This window comes from Callionymus lyra, chromosome 4, assembly GCF_982586985.1.
Source record: "Callionymus lyra chromosome 4, fCalLyr1.hap1.1, whole genome shotgun sequence".
NCBI classification, from domain to species: domain Eukaryota; kingdom Metazoa; phylum Chordata; class Actinopteri; order Syngnathiformes; family Callionymidae; genus Callionymus; species Callionymus lyra.
Window position 1 is genome coordinate 26,451,521 of NC_141821.1, and position 15,776 is coordinate 26,467,296.

The window sequence follows — 15,776 nt, forward strand, 5'->3', positions numbered from 1 at the left end:
AATAGTTCATCTGGCAGTCATTATAAATTAAAGGACATTATAAATAAATGATCTCTTGTGGATAAAAGAAATACAACAAAGTGACTGCATAAGCAAGAATATTTTTAAACATATTTAAATGAAAATTACTAAAGAGAAAAGGTGGCATACATGTACAGTGAAACCCAAGAAAGATACTATAGAAACTATAGTATATAGGAGCTATGATAAACCCTGCAAGTCTACCATTATAATTCAACAGTCAAACCTTTTGTAAGGGACACCGTGTTAAACTGTTTACATTCATTTACACCTTCAGGTGATAGGAAATCTATTCACAGGAGTATTCGCCATCAAAGTCACACAAAACTCAAGGACTCACTGTTGCCGTTTTGCCAAGTTCCTCAGTACCTCATTGGGACACATGCACTGGTTCGGTGATGAGGTTTTGCTGATTCAGCCGAACGCAGTTTGTAAATCAAATTCTACAAGTCACTAGAGAATTGTAACGTAATCTTCCTCTACACAAGGGAACATTCTAATGGACACCACCTTCATCTGCTTAAAAAAGTGTGACTCAAAGCAAGTGAATACAAGATAGTTTACTAGCATATCATTGACTAATGGATCTGGACTTACTTTTCCTTAAAACACCAGGAACATTTTGGCTTGTTGCAGGTTTTTCGCAGCAATACTTGCAGAAAACAAATGTGTTGTGTTAAATATGATGTTTATTTGGGAAATAGAAGATGAAGAGGACCAGTTGTTCTACTTTGAGTCCCTCCAGAATGTCATAGCTCCCAAGCAAATGATCCATTTATCCATAAAATCCTGTTAAAAAATTTTTTTTTCAGAAATCTGGTTCAGTGGACTTGTTCTTAGGTTACAACTTAGAATGCATAACTTTAAATAAAGTATTTTGCCTTTTGGCTCAGCTCTTTCTTAGCCAACACGCACTGAGAGAGACGTTATAACTGTAGCTAATGTACCAATATGTTGTCAATCTCCCACCCTAGGTTTCCCTTACTCGAGAACAAGACCCCAGGATACTTGAACTCCTTCACCCGGGGAACGAATGTCTCCTCCATCAGGATGTGTAATCCTCGGAGGTGCTGATTCTCAACTAAAATAGAAAAACAATCAGGCCTAATCCTGTAAATTAAAACTAGAATCTGACACCTGTTATACACAGACTGAAGAGCACATGTCAACAGGTTTAGTGGCGCAAAACCCCAGAGACCCCCCTACAGAATAGGAAAAGGAATACAGTCAAATGCCAGATTTTAACAGGTTGAGGCTCAACTATCTTACGGACAGGCCTCAGGGTAGCTGCCTCTGTAATGGAAGGCCGGGAAGATAGGACAATCTATGACCATCAAAGATGAACTCAAACAATAGAAAAGTATCTCTTCATTTACCACTTTTTACAAGTCACTGCCATTGCCCACATAGGCTTAGAAGCTTTCTTGGGCCATTGGCAAAGATAACCATGAGGACCCTACCTCTGCCATATGGTAGAAGGTCGCTAACCATCTACTGCCCATCAGACAGTAAAACACAAATCCCAATGTACAGGCTCTGAGCACACAAACACACACTTTCTTTCTTCCTTAAGTTGTACTACATTAACTTTGTTTTGCATGTTTTAACACAAATGTTGCCACAAACCAATTTCCTAAAAGGAAAAACTGAGATAGTTCTCCTTCTGCCTTGTGGATTAACAAAGAGTGACGAAGTAATGTATTATCTAGGTATTTACTGTACAGTATATTTCACCCATGTATCATTATGAAGCAAAAATGAAAGTACAATTGTACAAACATTGACAGAAGTACGAGAATGTCCTGCGTGGCATTTCTCTGAACCCAGAGCAAAAGGTAAAACAAACTCTACTCAGGATTGACAACCGCTACAGCATTTTTCTCGCTGCTCGATCATGTTTTTCTGCATCACCAGTGATGCAAGGCAGGCCGGGGAACTGCCGCGACTTGTTGGGCTCACAGGAAGACAATGTGCTCTCCATCAACTGTGATCAAACTGATATCATATTTGTTGGCAGGTGAAAACAGAGAAAGCAGTAAGTAGTGCCTGGGAGCTGAACAATTTGAATCTTATTTTTAATATTAAATGGGTCTGAATCCCAAAAAAGTGTTCCAAATATCTTTGTATTCTTCTTAATACAATGCATATATGTTCATATAAATAGGATATAAGAGTCAGAAAGTTGAAAAAAAAAAAGACTTGGCTCACTGGCAAAAAGCGTCACACACACATAGCTAAGAATCAATGCTAACTCCATTAGAGCCTTATTCATGACTGACACCTGAAAATGGATTTTCTACTCAAAAGAAAGAAAAAAAAAATTGTTTGATTGAAACCAATTAATCATCAGCGCTCGTAATGGCCAATTAGTTCTGTGTTGGCATTACATCACTCTACAACGCTTTACGCCAATCTAAAGCCGCTACAGATGTTATTTGCATTGTCTCAACACTTTCTCGGAATTATAATTAGCTCCCTTTATTTAAGAGACACGTTAAATTTAGCTGCATTGGAACATTTCGTCTCGGCATCCACTGGCACTCTGGTGAGTGATCGGGTGCCTGGGAAGGACATAAGTATGCTTGGCGGCAAAATGCATCAGCTTGCACAAACGCCAACCGCTCCGTCCACCAGCGTAGGGATAAATAAATAAAACACTGTCACAGAGAGCGTCTCTGCAGTGTGGGATTCTTTATTTATTAATTCCTCTTTCATGTTGGCAGGCGCAGACATTTTTATTTTGGGACGACTCAAATAGTGGTGCGTGTGCCAGGTGTATCTAATTATCTGACAGCGCATCCTCATTAAAAAGTGACCGTTGGGAAATTGTGCGACGATATGCGCAGTATTAAGTGGAATCTACATGGTGAAACACAGAGAGGTATAGCGAGGGCATCTGGCATTTTGTCGGAAAGGTTTTTTCGATAATTGCATCAAAAAGTCTAGTAAAAGTCGACTTTTTTAATGTTTAAAAGTTGGGTTTTTTAATCCTTAAAATCTCTGTAAACACATTGTGTTAACACAACCTTGTCATTGGTCTCTAACTCAACTGGCTTCAATCTTGTCAAGACAGACAAGGAAGAGTTTTTTGTGGGTTTACTCTCAAGTTAAGCATATTTCCTTCTCCTTTACTGATATTCTGCCATGAACCAGCTTAGAATACACAATGATTTAATATTTTTCAGAACAATTCCTAATGTAGGTGCTTCATTATAAGAGGTAAATTACAGATGAGAAGAATGGGGGTATTTGGAGGGTTTTTTTGGACAACGTTATATAGACATATAGAACTTCTCCCACCCCTTAGTCAACATGACTGTGAGTAGAAAATGAATAATAATGTTAATCTTTATTTCTTCTTCTTTAATTTTGTTACCCTCACTAGTAAAAAGTTGTGAATTGAATAGAGGGTCCTAAATAGTCAGTTAGATCAGGGGTCTCCAAACCTGTCCTCAAAGGGCCGGGGGAGGTGCAGGTTTTTGTTCCAACTAATCTAGAACATCCCCCTTTAACCCAATCAGGAGTCTTCAGAGTGTAATCCGTTGATTGTCAGTCTCATAGACATATACATAGACGCTGCATCGGCTGCTGCCGCCCACTAGAGCGGTGTGTATACCGAGCGGCCATCTTGGTACAGTGCCACTCGCTCCTACAGTGCATTACGTCTATAGAGGAATTATGTGTTTACACTATCACTAAATTGTCAAGCTATTTTTTGCTTGATAGACAGACATAAATAAAACGAAAATAACCCAGAAAACGTTCAGGAGTGTATTGCTTGAAGTTCCATTGTACTCTAGTATCTTCTTATTACAGGAATTTCTTATTTGTCAACTTTGTGGTGGCTTGTTTTTCAGAACATTAATATCAAACGGCAGGAACTATCCCAGGTCTAGCCATAGTTGCTAAATTATCAGAAGGAATCTTTATTATTATTATTATTATTATCCAAGCACCCTGTATCATAGCTATATGTATGAACATTTGTACGGAACAAACTGTTTGAAAAATCAGGCCAGAATTCAGCGGATAATTGTATTTTAAGATTGAGAAGTACCGCTTTCCCCGTCTTTGTTTATGTGCCGCTGCCTCCGATTACATTGTACCAAGATGGCGGCGTTTTATACACATCCGTCTCCAGTCTGGTGTTGCTTGTTTTAGCTGAAACCTCATTGGTTAAACTGTACATGCGTGATCTGTTGGAACAAAAACCTGCACCACCCCGGACCTTTGAGGACCGGTTTGGAGACCCCTGAGTTAGATAATACCCCAAGGGAAGCAGCACGAACTTGAATTGCACACGTCATTTTAAAATGACTCATTTTTTAAGTAGCTAGCTGGCTGGTGTCCTGGAAACTCTTGAACGAAATCAAAAGGAATGACGAAACACATTGAAGCCGGCCCACCCAAGAGATTTAAGCTACAGTTTGGCGACTTGAATTAATTTAAAGATATATGAATTATTCCGCACTAATGACTCAGATACTGTGAGACATGAAGACTTCCTAATGACACTTGGATAAGATAGTCATGTCTTCTTTGGGACTCTTTAAGAAGGGCAACATTAGAAATGAGAACATCAGAGGAACCATTAGAAATGGGTTTAAAAATGGATTAACTGGGCAAAAAGAAACCAGTAAAATAACCAATGAAGTTCATGAGTTTGACAAGGGAAGACATGGGGAGGATAGGTGTGACTGGGAAGAAGGTGGAAGAGGCTGACTTGTTGAGGCCATCACTCATGGGGAAAATACTTTTTTCTGTAAAGATTCCACTTCAATTAAAATAACATTTATTTACTTATTCACTGTAAAACATTTTTTTAATCAAAACATTATTGCAAACTGTTGATTTGTTAGTTGCCATTCCATGAACCAGTGAGCCCTCTTGTGGGCACCAACTCTACCAAATGATATACATTTATCCATATCATGCAGAATATTAGACTATTTCCTGCATGTCTTGCTCAATAGCAGTAGGTGAGAGTGCAAATCTGGTGAATGTATTTTGTCCTTTTGAATCAGCTGGAGTTCTGAACATCCAAATATGAAGCCAACATAGAATTCAAAGTCAGGTAAGGACCCTATTGATCTATAGGCACTGAATATACATGTAAAGTTTGTTGAGAAACATCATTGAAAACAAAAAGAAGAAAAGGTAGCTGAACTCAAAATCCTAAATATCATATTTGATGTTGTATCTATATATTTATATGGTGATGAGTGAGTCTGAGAAGTAAAATGAACTATTTCCAATTCTGAGGAGTTTAGATGAATATATAAATGTGTCTTCGTCAGGAAATACTGTTCATTCTTGTTTGAGTTGAGGACTTAACCAGGATAACCCAAAAATTAGAAGTTTTATTTGTCTTTTTGCTTCACATTATGGTCATTTGATTGGACATTTTGTTTGTGACATATAAATAAGACCAACATTAAGATAATAAAACATAAATAAATTGAAGTTAATTCAATTAATTATGTTTTTTAACCTACACTGTAATGTTGGACCATAACTACAAAAAACTACTTTTACATACTATTAAGCTGAAATCTTTTGAGGCGTGTTGAACAAAATCATTAATTATTTGTAGGTTCTCAGTTGTAGAAGCTAAATGGGACAAAAAATACAACTCAACAACCCTTGAACTTCATTAAAATGTTTGACATTTCCTGGTAAAAAAAAAAAAAAGTAACCATAGTCAAAGGCGCCATTTTCTCTCGATGCGATGTGTCATGAAGTGCTGGATACACGGGAGGAGAGAAGTCGACCGAACAAACTTATACTCATTTTGTACCTATAGTGTGGGAAGGTTTGACGACTTTGAAGTGTCAAAAAAAAATCCTAATTTTGAGCTGTGGATCTGAAAGTGTTGAAGCCCTAAGACGGTAGATGAGCCGAGTGAAAGACGCACACTGATGATCTTTTCATCTCACTGATGCAAATGTGTCCAAGGTGATCATTTTCTGTTCCACATGCAGGAGCGGCGGCGACAGAAAAAAAAAAAAAGAAAAAAGGCATCCAGGCGACCTGAGCATGAAAGTTTTCAGCTCGTCCTTGTGTCACGCTCTTTCTGTCATTTCCCACAGTCACCTATCTCCCGCTGTACTCTGACTGGCAGACAGTAATGACATTACCTCTCCCCACTGGTCATGCTCATTGAAGTCTCTCCACAGTGTCCAGGAAACACACCTCTATGCCAGCACGTCTGGTGAGTGACAGACAGCTGTCCACTCAAATGCTGATCCACATAAACCTCTGAGTTCATTATCTCCAGATTCTTTTTTTTTTTTTTAAGTTTGACAGAAAAATCACAACTAATTGGTTCTGTTCAAATCTCTCTGGGATTGACTTCCACTGGTGAAGTGGAATATCCTGTAACTTTTAACAACTTCAAACATGTTGGAATGCAGCATGTGAGTGTTATGTCAGTTCCTTCCAGGGATGTTGTATGTGTTGGGAATGATGACGGTTTCTATCAAGACCATCTGGAGTGCGACTGTTAGGAGGAGACATCCCAGCTCTGGCGTGTGTGTGCACAGCCATCACACAGCACCACACAAGTTTGAATCGGAGCTAACGAAACAAAAAAAAAAAAGAGAATAAAGTCTACTTACGTTATCTCCAGGAGATGGAGGCAAAGCCCGGGAACTGCAATTAAATGTTTGTTTTTAACATTAAAAAAATAAGAAACTGGTCGAGTATTCTTCACACAAATGATCCACTTACCGAGGATGTTTCGTGAGTATTCCCAAAAAGGAAATTCCAGAGCAGTCCTTTCTTTCTTCTTTCAAAGTCAAGAGAACAGCAACACTTTTTCTTATTCCAAAAAAAAAGAATAATAATAATTCAAACAGGCTCCAGGTCGAACTGAAAGAGAGAAGAAAATTCCTTAAGAAACGGGATCACAGCTCTCCATCAGGACCAGAGCTTGGAGAAGAAGAAAAAAAAAAAGAGTTGCCACAACACGAGTGAAGAGTAGATATAAACGTAAGGAAGTGAAGATACCTGCGAGCTTTTCACTCTCGGCAAAGACAGTAAGAGCAGCGAGCAGAAAGGAAACAGCGGAGCTTTTTTTTTTTTTTTCTTTTTTTTTTCTCCTCGGGAACGCGGTTCCGTGAGTGTCTTACAGCACACACTCGTGTATCCGCGCACACTCACACGCGCACACAACTCGCGTTGTCGGCTGGCAGAGGAAGGAGGGGGGGAGGAGGAAAGAGGGATGCTGCGCTGAAGGCTGCACTTCTCCATCTGACCGCATGAGGGCGAGAAGCGCAGCTGTCACTATTGAGCTGGATAGACAGGGTTGATACGTTGATGCAGGAAAACAAGCCTCGTTTCTACGCATACTTACTGCAAAACATAAGTTTTTAGCATCAGTAATACATATGAATATAATCATATATAATAGTTAAATATACACATTCGTTTATTATAAGTTAGGGTCATTACTTTTTACGGATTCTTTGTATTATGGATGAAACGTTTAATACAAATAAAATGTAAGAAAAAATGTCCCCCTATTTTTACAATTGTTGCAGTTTACCCGTATTGAAGGCTGGCCATCAATTGAAATATTATAATGCAGGTTAATAGCTGCCAATAAAACACAACTGAATGCCTGTTGTGAAGTCATTCTTTGATTCATTTTTAATAAATAAAACGAATTAATATTATGTAATATCATTGCTGTTTTAATTATTCTTTATTGTTCTCATTATTTATTTTTGTACCAACTGAGAACCCCTGTTTATTTCCGTTGAGCTGGATCCATTTTGTTTGTGCGTTTATTGAGATAATTTCCCCCTCTTAGTTTAGACTCGCCGAGATTGTTTTTCCTCCATGGGAGTTCATACCCCTGTGTGTTTTGTATTGTTGTTTTTTTTTCTTTTTGGACGACTGACTTTGTGAATAAACAGTTTTTTACTTCAATGCTCGTCTGCCCCATTTCTCTCACTGATGTAGAGGAATACATCATAGCTTTAAAGGAATAATAAACATTTTGTTACACACAGTAAAAGTGAGATAAAGTGATTGTATTTTTTAACCATTAACAAATATTTATTTCATAAAGTAAATTAAGACTTGTACGCCAAATAAAGACAAATCACCAAAATGATTACGAACGCTAATGAACCTGACACCACCGTGTAGGTTTTTTTTTAATGTTAAAACACATTCTCACTCTTGATGATGCGGCTGAAAATCTCACAGCTACAGAATGTCTCGTTAGGTTGTTTTCAAATATATCTGTATATCTGCTCAATGTCTACCAAGACTTCGACTGATCTGAGCTGCTCGTTTCCTGCATCTTGCCTCAGGAAATATATCCCACCCCTTGGAACATTTGTTTTGTTTTCACATATCAGCTTTGATCCAAAGTTGTTTTTCTCATAAAACAATGCAAAAATACAATTAAAATTGACTTCCCACAAAAAAAAAAAAAATACATTTAGCATTCCAAACTGTTTCCATGGGATGCAAAACTATAGTATAACATAATATGGAAATACTTGTTATCTTTAATTAATTCAAGCAGAATTTCAATCAAAATGTATGCACTCCTTAAACACTCAATGCCTTGTCTAACCTGCTACTTTTCATTAAAAAAAAAGAAAAATCTATATACTCAATAGTATTACAATGAATAAATTAAAGTCAGTTTAATAGGATGCATTTTTTTGAATATAAAATTACTATTTGACTAATCCAAATCCATATATAAGTTCTATTAAAATCCATTTTAAGGTATGATCCTAATACATGTCGGGTAGACGGACTGACAAACAGGTACTTAGCTTCTAAGTGTTTTCTGACTTCTGGAAATACTTTATCCATCCATCAATCACTTGTCCACTGCTTCCGAAGAAAAGAGGTGTAGACCTGTTACTCTCTGCCCGGAATTTTAATCTATTTTGGAAGAATAAAGCATTGCTAGTAGTGATGGTCTGATGGAGCTTTCATAAAGCCTTGTCTTATTTTTTTTTTTTTTTTAAACCCACTAGATGTCTTTAGCTGCTTTATAACTAGGCTTTACCATCACAGCAGAGACCGACAAACAAAGGAAGGTTTTTAAACTCACAACAATCCAGGGGAACAGGGATCAGGTGAGACCAGGACACGAACACACAGGTGACAAGAATCAGGACAATCAGATCAGGAGCACAAGAGGAAGTAAACAAGACAAGGATCAGGACTTCACAATAAAACAAGGAAGTAAGATGCAACATAAATGACAGGACATGACAAATATAATGCTTTCAACAGTTACATCATTTTTTTTTTGATGTGAGAGACATATAGAGAGATTTTTTTGAACGTATGGCGTTTCAAAGGGAAAACTGGACGATGAAAGACTACTGAGAAGAACTAGAGAACCAGCCTTGGCCTACTTTCGTATTTATTTGTTTTAATCAATAATCTTTGCTTACTTGTATATACTCGTATACATTCTCTTTTTATTATACATAGAGTCACTGCACTCTTACCCAGGGAGCCTTCCTTTAGCTATAATGACCCAATATATGTGGCTCTGTCTTGTGCCCTGAGGGCTGCAGACAGTGTTGTGACTTCCAAGAGACTTCTATTTGAAACCTATTAAATCTATTTAATTCACTTCACAATTTATTTTCAAGTTTCAACTGTATGTCCTGCTGTATGTAATGTTTAAGAGAACATTTTAATATTTCATTTGTATCATTTCAAACAAGTTTGACATGTTTTTTGTGTTGCCGCACATGGGAGGCCAACTGCCAGTCTGGTCCTGGTGAGGTAGGCGTGGACCTTCTGGCTCCATTCTCTGGCTTAGACCGGTCGTGTTGTCTGACAGAAGACTGTTCGGTAGCCATGGTGATCTGCCTCAGCTTCCTTGTGGCAACTTTTAAACTAACCATTAGCCTTACTAACACACCAGGATAAAACAGTCCAACAAGCAATCCATAGTCCATTCTTGTCCTGACACATTGAGACTGGAAGGCAAGCAAGCATTTTTGACAAAAAAAAAACAATTGGTCATAATTGGTTCAAATTTTGAAAAAGTAATGGTCTTTAATAATCAATTGGATTATAAGGCGCACTGTCAATAAATGATCTATTTCTGAAATCTTTTAACATATAAAACCTACCAATTATAAGGTGCATTTAGCGAAAAACAAAAAAAGTCAGTCAGTACATTTTTTTAATAAAACATGTTCTCAATAACTTTCAACGTTGTTCAGGAGCAACAGGTAAAAAGTGTTGTCTGATGCAGCTAAATTAATTGTGGTGTATTCAAAATAACTGACAAAATTGTAAATAGCGTTTCAGATTCCAGATGCGTGTGTTTTTGTTTTGGACTCGGTATGAGCAATTTATGTGAGTTGTAAATAAGAAAGAACAAATGTAATCCCTTTGTCTGCTCATCGAGTGTTTACATGTGTGTGCGTGATCATACATAATTTATTTGTTTATTAATATTTCATTAATTGATGACCAAGTTATCGATTGTGAAACCAGAAGCCAAAGAAGAACCAATTGCCCCACGGTGACAAAATAAATATCTTGAATCTTGGATTATTGAACGATGAAGGAGAACAACTTGAATTACTGCCTCAGTTTCAAAAGATACCCACAATATCAAGCTATGAAACAAACATTTTCTACACATCTACCTCTTTCCAATTTCTGTAACTGCTCGTGAATAATTTCCTTTATGTCCAAATATCGTTGACGGCCTGATTATGTCTCTTACTGAAAGTAGTACAATTCCTTGCAAAACTAAACAAAGATATCTATGTGTTTAGTAAAATAAATGCTGATAAGACGTTCTCGATCCATAATATTGGCCTTCTTCTCGCGTGCATTGTGGAGAATGGTACTTATACAATGCCCATGATCATGAGATACAAAAAAAAAAAAGGATAAAAACTTGAACGACACCTCCAGGGGTTCGTACAGACTTGAATAATGACTGACTCGTTAATAAGGTCCCATAAATGGTCCCATATATTTTAATAGGCACAGTGGAACTGATGAAGTAGTCAATGTTGCTACTTGGTGAGTATCAATTTGCATTTACGTCTAAATCATGAATGAATTATGGGATTCATGCATTACAAGATAACTTGGATATTAACCAAAGACAGTGACAGAACTATGTCCAATTTATTATGTTTTTTTTCTGATCTCAGTGCAGCAGGCCAAACAGCTGGTCTGCATTTGTGTCTATAATTGTGTCATTTAGGGTAACCCTGGAGCACTAGACCAGCTGCCCACCAAAGACAGGTCCATTGGGGGAATGAAGTGGACACAAGCCAGTTCTTCCCTCCTGGGGAACACATGTCACTGACAAGTTGTCAGTGACTGGAATTCACTAATTTTTTTCTTCTCATTTGATATTTTAAAGTTCTTGAATTGTTAAGTAAGTAAAGTAAAGGTCTTTAGGACTAAATGAAAGTATCACTATTTATTTGACTCTATTGCTTTGGCCTGAATCAGTCTGTGAGTTTTCATTGTGCCTTGTCTCTAACTTGTCTGTATAAAAACTGTATAAAGTTCTGTTTTATATCGATCAGGTCAAGAAAAGGGGTTACAAGGTTGGCAGAGAAGCCCCCTAACTAAGCAATGAAGGTAAGGTAAAACTTTATTGTAAAACAAATTTTTTTTTTTTCCAATAGCCACAGAAAATACAGCAATTTTGCATAAAAAAATAATAATAAATGAAGGGCTAGTCCTAATGTATATAAGAGGATAAATATTAAGTTATTACAATATGCTTGAGAAACAAGTATATGCAGATTATCTCTGGATGTCCCTATCATTATCATCTTAAAACATGAAAAAGTTCATTCCTTCTCCCTTATTATTAGCGGTAAAATAGCTTGAAAAGGCAAATGTTATGTCTCATTCCTGGAATGTTTTAAAATAAGTAAGAGACCTTTAGCTCAAATATTATGCAAGTTACAGCTTTTAAAAAGTCGCAAGTCCTCCAACGCTTAGTTCTTCTTTTAGCTCTTAGCAGCTTCAGCATCTTTTTTCGGAGTCTGTTGCGATCAGGCGAAAAATTAAGCTACTGCCATGTTCACGCAAGCATTGACTTAAAAAGAGACAATTAAATATTCATAGCTAAATGGCCTTTATTTTAAATATTGTTCACAGTCTTGTTTCTTATAATAATCCCTGGGCAACACCAGGTACATAAGATAGTATATTATTGCACATTCTCTGCTGGTTCAGCACTCAAAGAACTTTACACTTAAATATACTTAATATCATTTTAAGATATGTTGTCTTAACACTGTATTTTAGAAGTGGTGTAACCAGGCTCTTTTAAAGGTGTCCGCATCATTAAGGACAGGTTTGAAGAACAAGAAAGTCTTACGTATTTTCCTAGCCCAAGGTGAAAAGGAACATCAGATTCTCCGACCTGTTTTTTTTCCACCCGCTGTGTCACAAATGATATGACTTTGATCAACAGTGAAACAGTGATCATAATACATTTCCACTCTTTTTTTGTTCGATATTGGTTTGGGCAAAAATAAAACAGGCTTCTTGCTAGTCTGCAGTAAAAATAAAGCTTGAGTGGGTGAAGCTGTGCTCACTGTGTTTTATCTGATATTCACTTTGAAGTAAGGTGATATTTATGAGTCATTGTGTTGCACAGTGAGACTGGAATCATTTGGCGGATTCTCCTGTTCATTCCTATTTCAAGAGGTTTAGTTGTGCGACTTGGTGCCTCTTTAGTACCCCTTGTAATGACTGCTGGATGATGGGAAATGCAGATTTGACTTTTTTTCCCCACCAAAATCATTCGACTACTTTCTATATCCGAAGTGCTACTGCATGCTCAGACTTTAAATGTGCTTTGAATTATTTCTGCTTCGTGTGAATAATATTTTTTAAAGTGAGTATTAGATCAGGTAGAAAGGAAATACGCGCCATACATAGTTATATAACAGCATGAGAAACACTATAAAAACGCTATAAATCCTGTCAAAGTTCCTTTGCAGTGATTACATCTATACCATGAATCAAACCCAAATTATATGTTTTTTTTCTGGTAATATTCTCTCTTCTACTGTTCTTGTTGGCATAGTTTCTTCTTCTGTATAGTTGTCAATGTGTTACATGGTAAAAACAATTTTATTTTCAACTGTGACCTTCAGACCTTGGACAGTAATTTTGTCAATGTTCCCGTTTGATTGTCGCCACATCGTTGTGTTGTTGCTTGCCCTTAAAAGTAATTTTCACTTGGACAGCTCCGGATGCTGGTGGACTTGTTGAAAGTGATGCCTGCACTTGTTTGTTCACACAAAGTCACATGTCAGAGCCAGATGTTTAGTAGACGGATAATTGTTTTTTTTTCCTTTTTGCTTCGTTTTCCCTCATACAGTCTTTGCAGCTGGAATGGCGTTATAGATTTGCTTGGAAGAGGTGAGGTATTGAGCCGTGTGGCCTCATACTGATACATGTGAACAATCACCTGGAAATATCAATAACTGTCATGTTTGTTCTCAAAAACATTTAGTTGTCCTTGGAAACTCAGTGGTCTTTGGCATACATTGATTTTATAACTATGTTTGGTGCACGAGGTCACTTGAAAAAAGATGTCCGTCCTTGAATAGGTCAGTACAAACGTGGTTTAAAAGGATAAATTGGTTGTAGGAGTTTGAGTTCGATTTATTGAACTGATCTTCCATGTTTCTCAAATTTAAAAAAATTGAAGCACTTCATTTCTTCATGACATGGATACCATTAGCATTGTGAACAACTGGTCCATGTGTACCCACAAGAAACGGAAGGAAAGGTTAAAGAGCATGAACAACAACAAATACGAATTCATGCATTATCGGGCATTTATAGAAGACATAGGTTGAACCAGACAAAAACTAAAGAATAATTTGTGAATTCAACAAACAAACAAGTTGGATTATATAATTGAGAATCCTAGCCACGATCAAGTCATTGCAGAGATTTCAAGTAATCTAATAGCAACTGGGGCTTCACACCAGTGATGGGTTTGTGAGGCCTCATGATACAGCATCAGTTGTATCATGATACATTCATAACAGTCACCTGATGACTCTCTTTACACTATATCATTTGGCTCTGATCTACTAATACAATGAAAGATGGCATCATTTTCACTGAGGGTGCCATCTAGTGGTCTTTCAAACTGTATCATGATACAGCATTAACTGCTTCATAAAGCATCATCAATCCTTCAGTACACCAGCCTGTGCACAACTTCATTAACTCCTCCTACCATTCCTGAACCTTTTATGTACATTTTTGACCATTTGAATTTGGTTCAAAATATGTTATTTTATTGCGTGTCCGTGGAGAACAGGCATCTATATACACCAACTTTGACCTCTTTATACACTGTATATAATTTTTTTTCTTTTGTTCATTTTGCCATGAGTGTGCAAGTTTCCCTATCTGGAGAAGCATTAACACGTTGATTAATAATAATGTCATTGTTACTTCACTGACGCTATCTTGGATAATGTACATACAATGTACCATATACAGTATATCTGATAGTTCTGGACTAGAAGAAGAAATAATGAAAAAGAATGAACATTTTTACATTTTAAAACGTTATTAAAATCTTGTGAATTGATGTGTTAACATGTACTGCAGAGCTATTTAACATGATCGTCAAAGGTGCATGTTTTAGATCCAACCAGTCGAGCCGATAAAGTTGATCCAATCATGTGTGTGAAGACTGTAATCAGTTGATTGAAGAGTTGCTTGTTTCAGATGACACTTGATTTGTTGACTCATGGGTACTTGACTGCACCATCTGCGTCATTTGAAGTTGAATAGAAGGGATATGATGTATGATAATATTTAATTTGTTCATCTTATTCTTTGATATGACGTGATTAAAGTCATGTTTGTGCACTTACACAAACATGAGTAAAACACTAATTAAGTTTTGTTAATTAAAATCAGACTAGTTTTAGGATGAATGAATAAAAATGTGTTGAGATGAAAACCTTGAGGTGCAAAGAGACAAACTGGAGTGAGAGCATGAGAAATGATGTAATCTAAACAAGGAGACCAGGAACGCTATGTATTCCAGCCAATCGGAACACTGGAAGCCTTTTTTCACTTTCATCAAGTTGAGCTAAATAATCTCCTGCCAAGACCGCAATCTGGCCTCTTCTTCTCTTCAGCAAGATGCAAGTGTTCCTGTCTTGGTTCCTCATCCTGCTATAAATATTGCTGAGAAGCAGGTGTCTTGGTTCCTCAGCTAGCAGCAACTCTATTGTTTTTTTGAGTAATAAAGGTGCATGCACCTACTTTAGGTCATTTTTAGATAAAGCTATTCTGGATATTCTATCCCTGAGTAAATGAGGGCACACAGAGAAATAAAAAGGATGTATTTCATCATAACGTGTATGAAGAAAGTATGATAAGGTCCATGCATGAATTAGACAAAACAGTGTTTATTATGGTAGTATGTCTCATTATTAATATGAAATGTATTATTATTATACCTTGACTGTATTAATACATTTTCTCTAGCTTCTCTTCTTGGATCTTGTAAACCATCTGATGCATCAATATGCTGCAATAATCCCTGACAACCATTGGCAAAGAAAAAATAAATTGATGTCATTCAACTATAAATGTGTGTCTTCTGTGAATCCTCTGTCTGGACAATCCTAACATTGTCTCTTTACGAGTGGTACAAATACATTTGACTCTAAAACTTTGTATCACCAACTTTCTGTTGTCATTGACTCAGGAGGACAATGTTGACCTTA

At 36.9% G+C, this 15,776-nt stretch overlaps 1 protein-coding gene across 14 annotated transcripts in view; it reads right to left on the bottom strand.

The window, feature by feature from the left end:
* The window catches only part of LOC148082299 (receptor-type tyrosine-protein phosphatase delta-like), a 346,341-nt gene extending 339,223 nt beyond the window's left edge, over positions 1-7,118 (bottom strand). For all 14 annotated transcript variants that reach the window (XM_087789456.1, XM_087789451.1, XM_087789446.1 and 11 more), the window contains exons 1-3: positions 7,030-7,118; positions 6,751-6,891; positions 6,639-6,672 (exon numbers count right to left, since the gene is read on the bottom strand). The gene's annotated coding sequence lies outside the window, so the exon portion shown is untranslated. The remainder of the gene's footprint in view (positions 1-6,638; positions 6,673-6,750; positions 6,892-7,029) is intronic.
* Between the last annotated feature and the right edge of the window lie 8,658 nt (positions 7,119-15,776).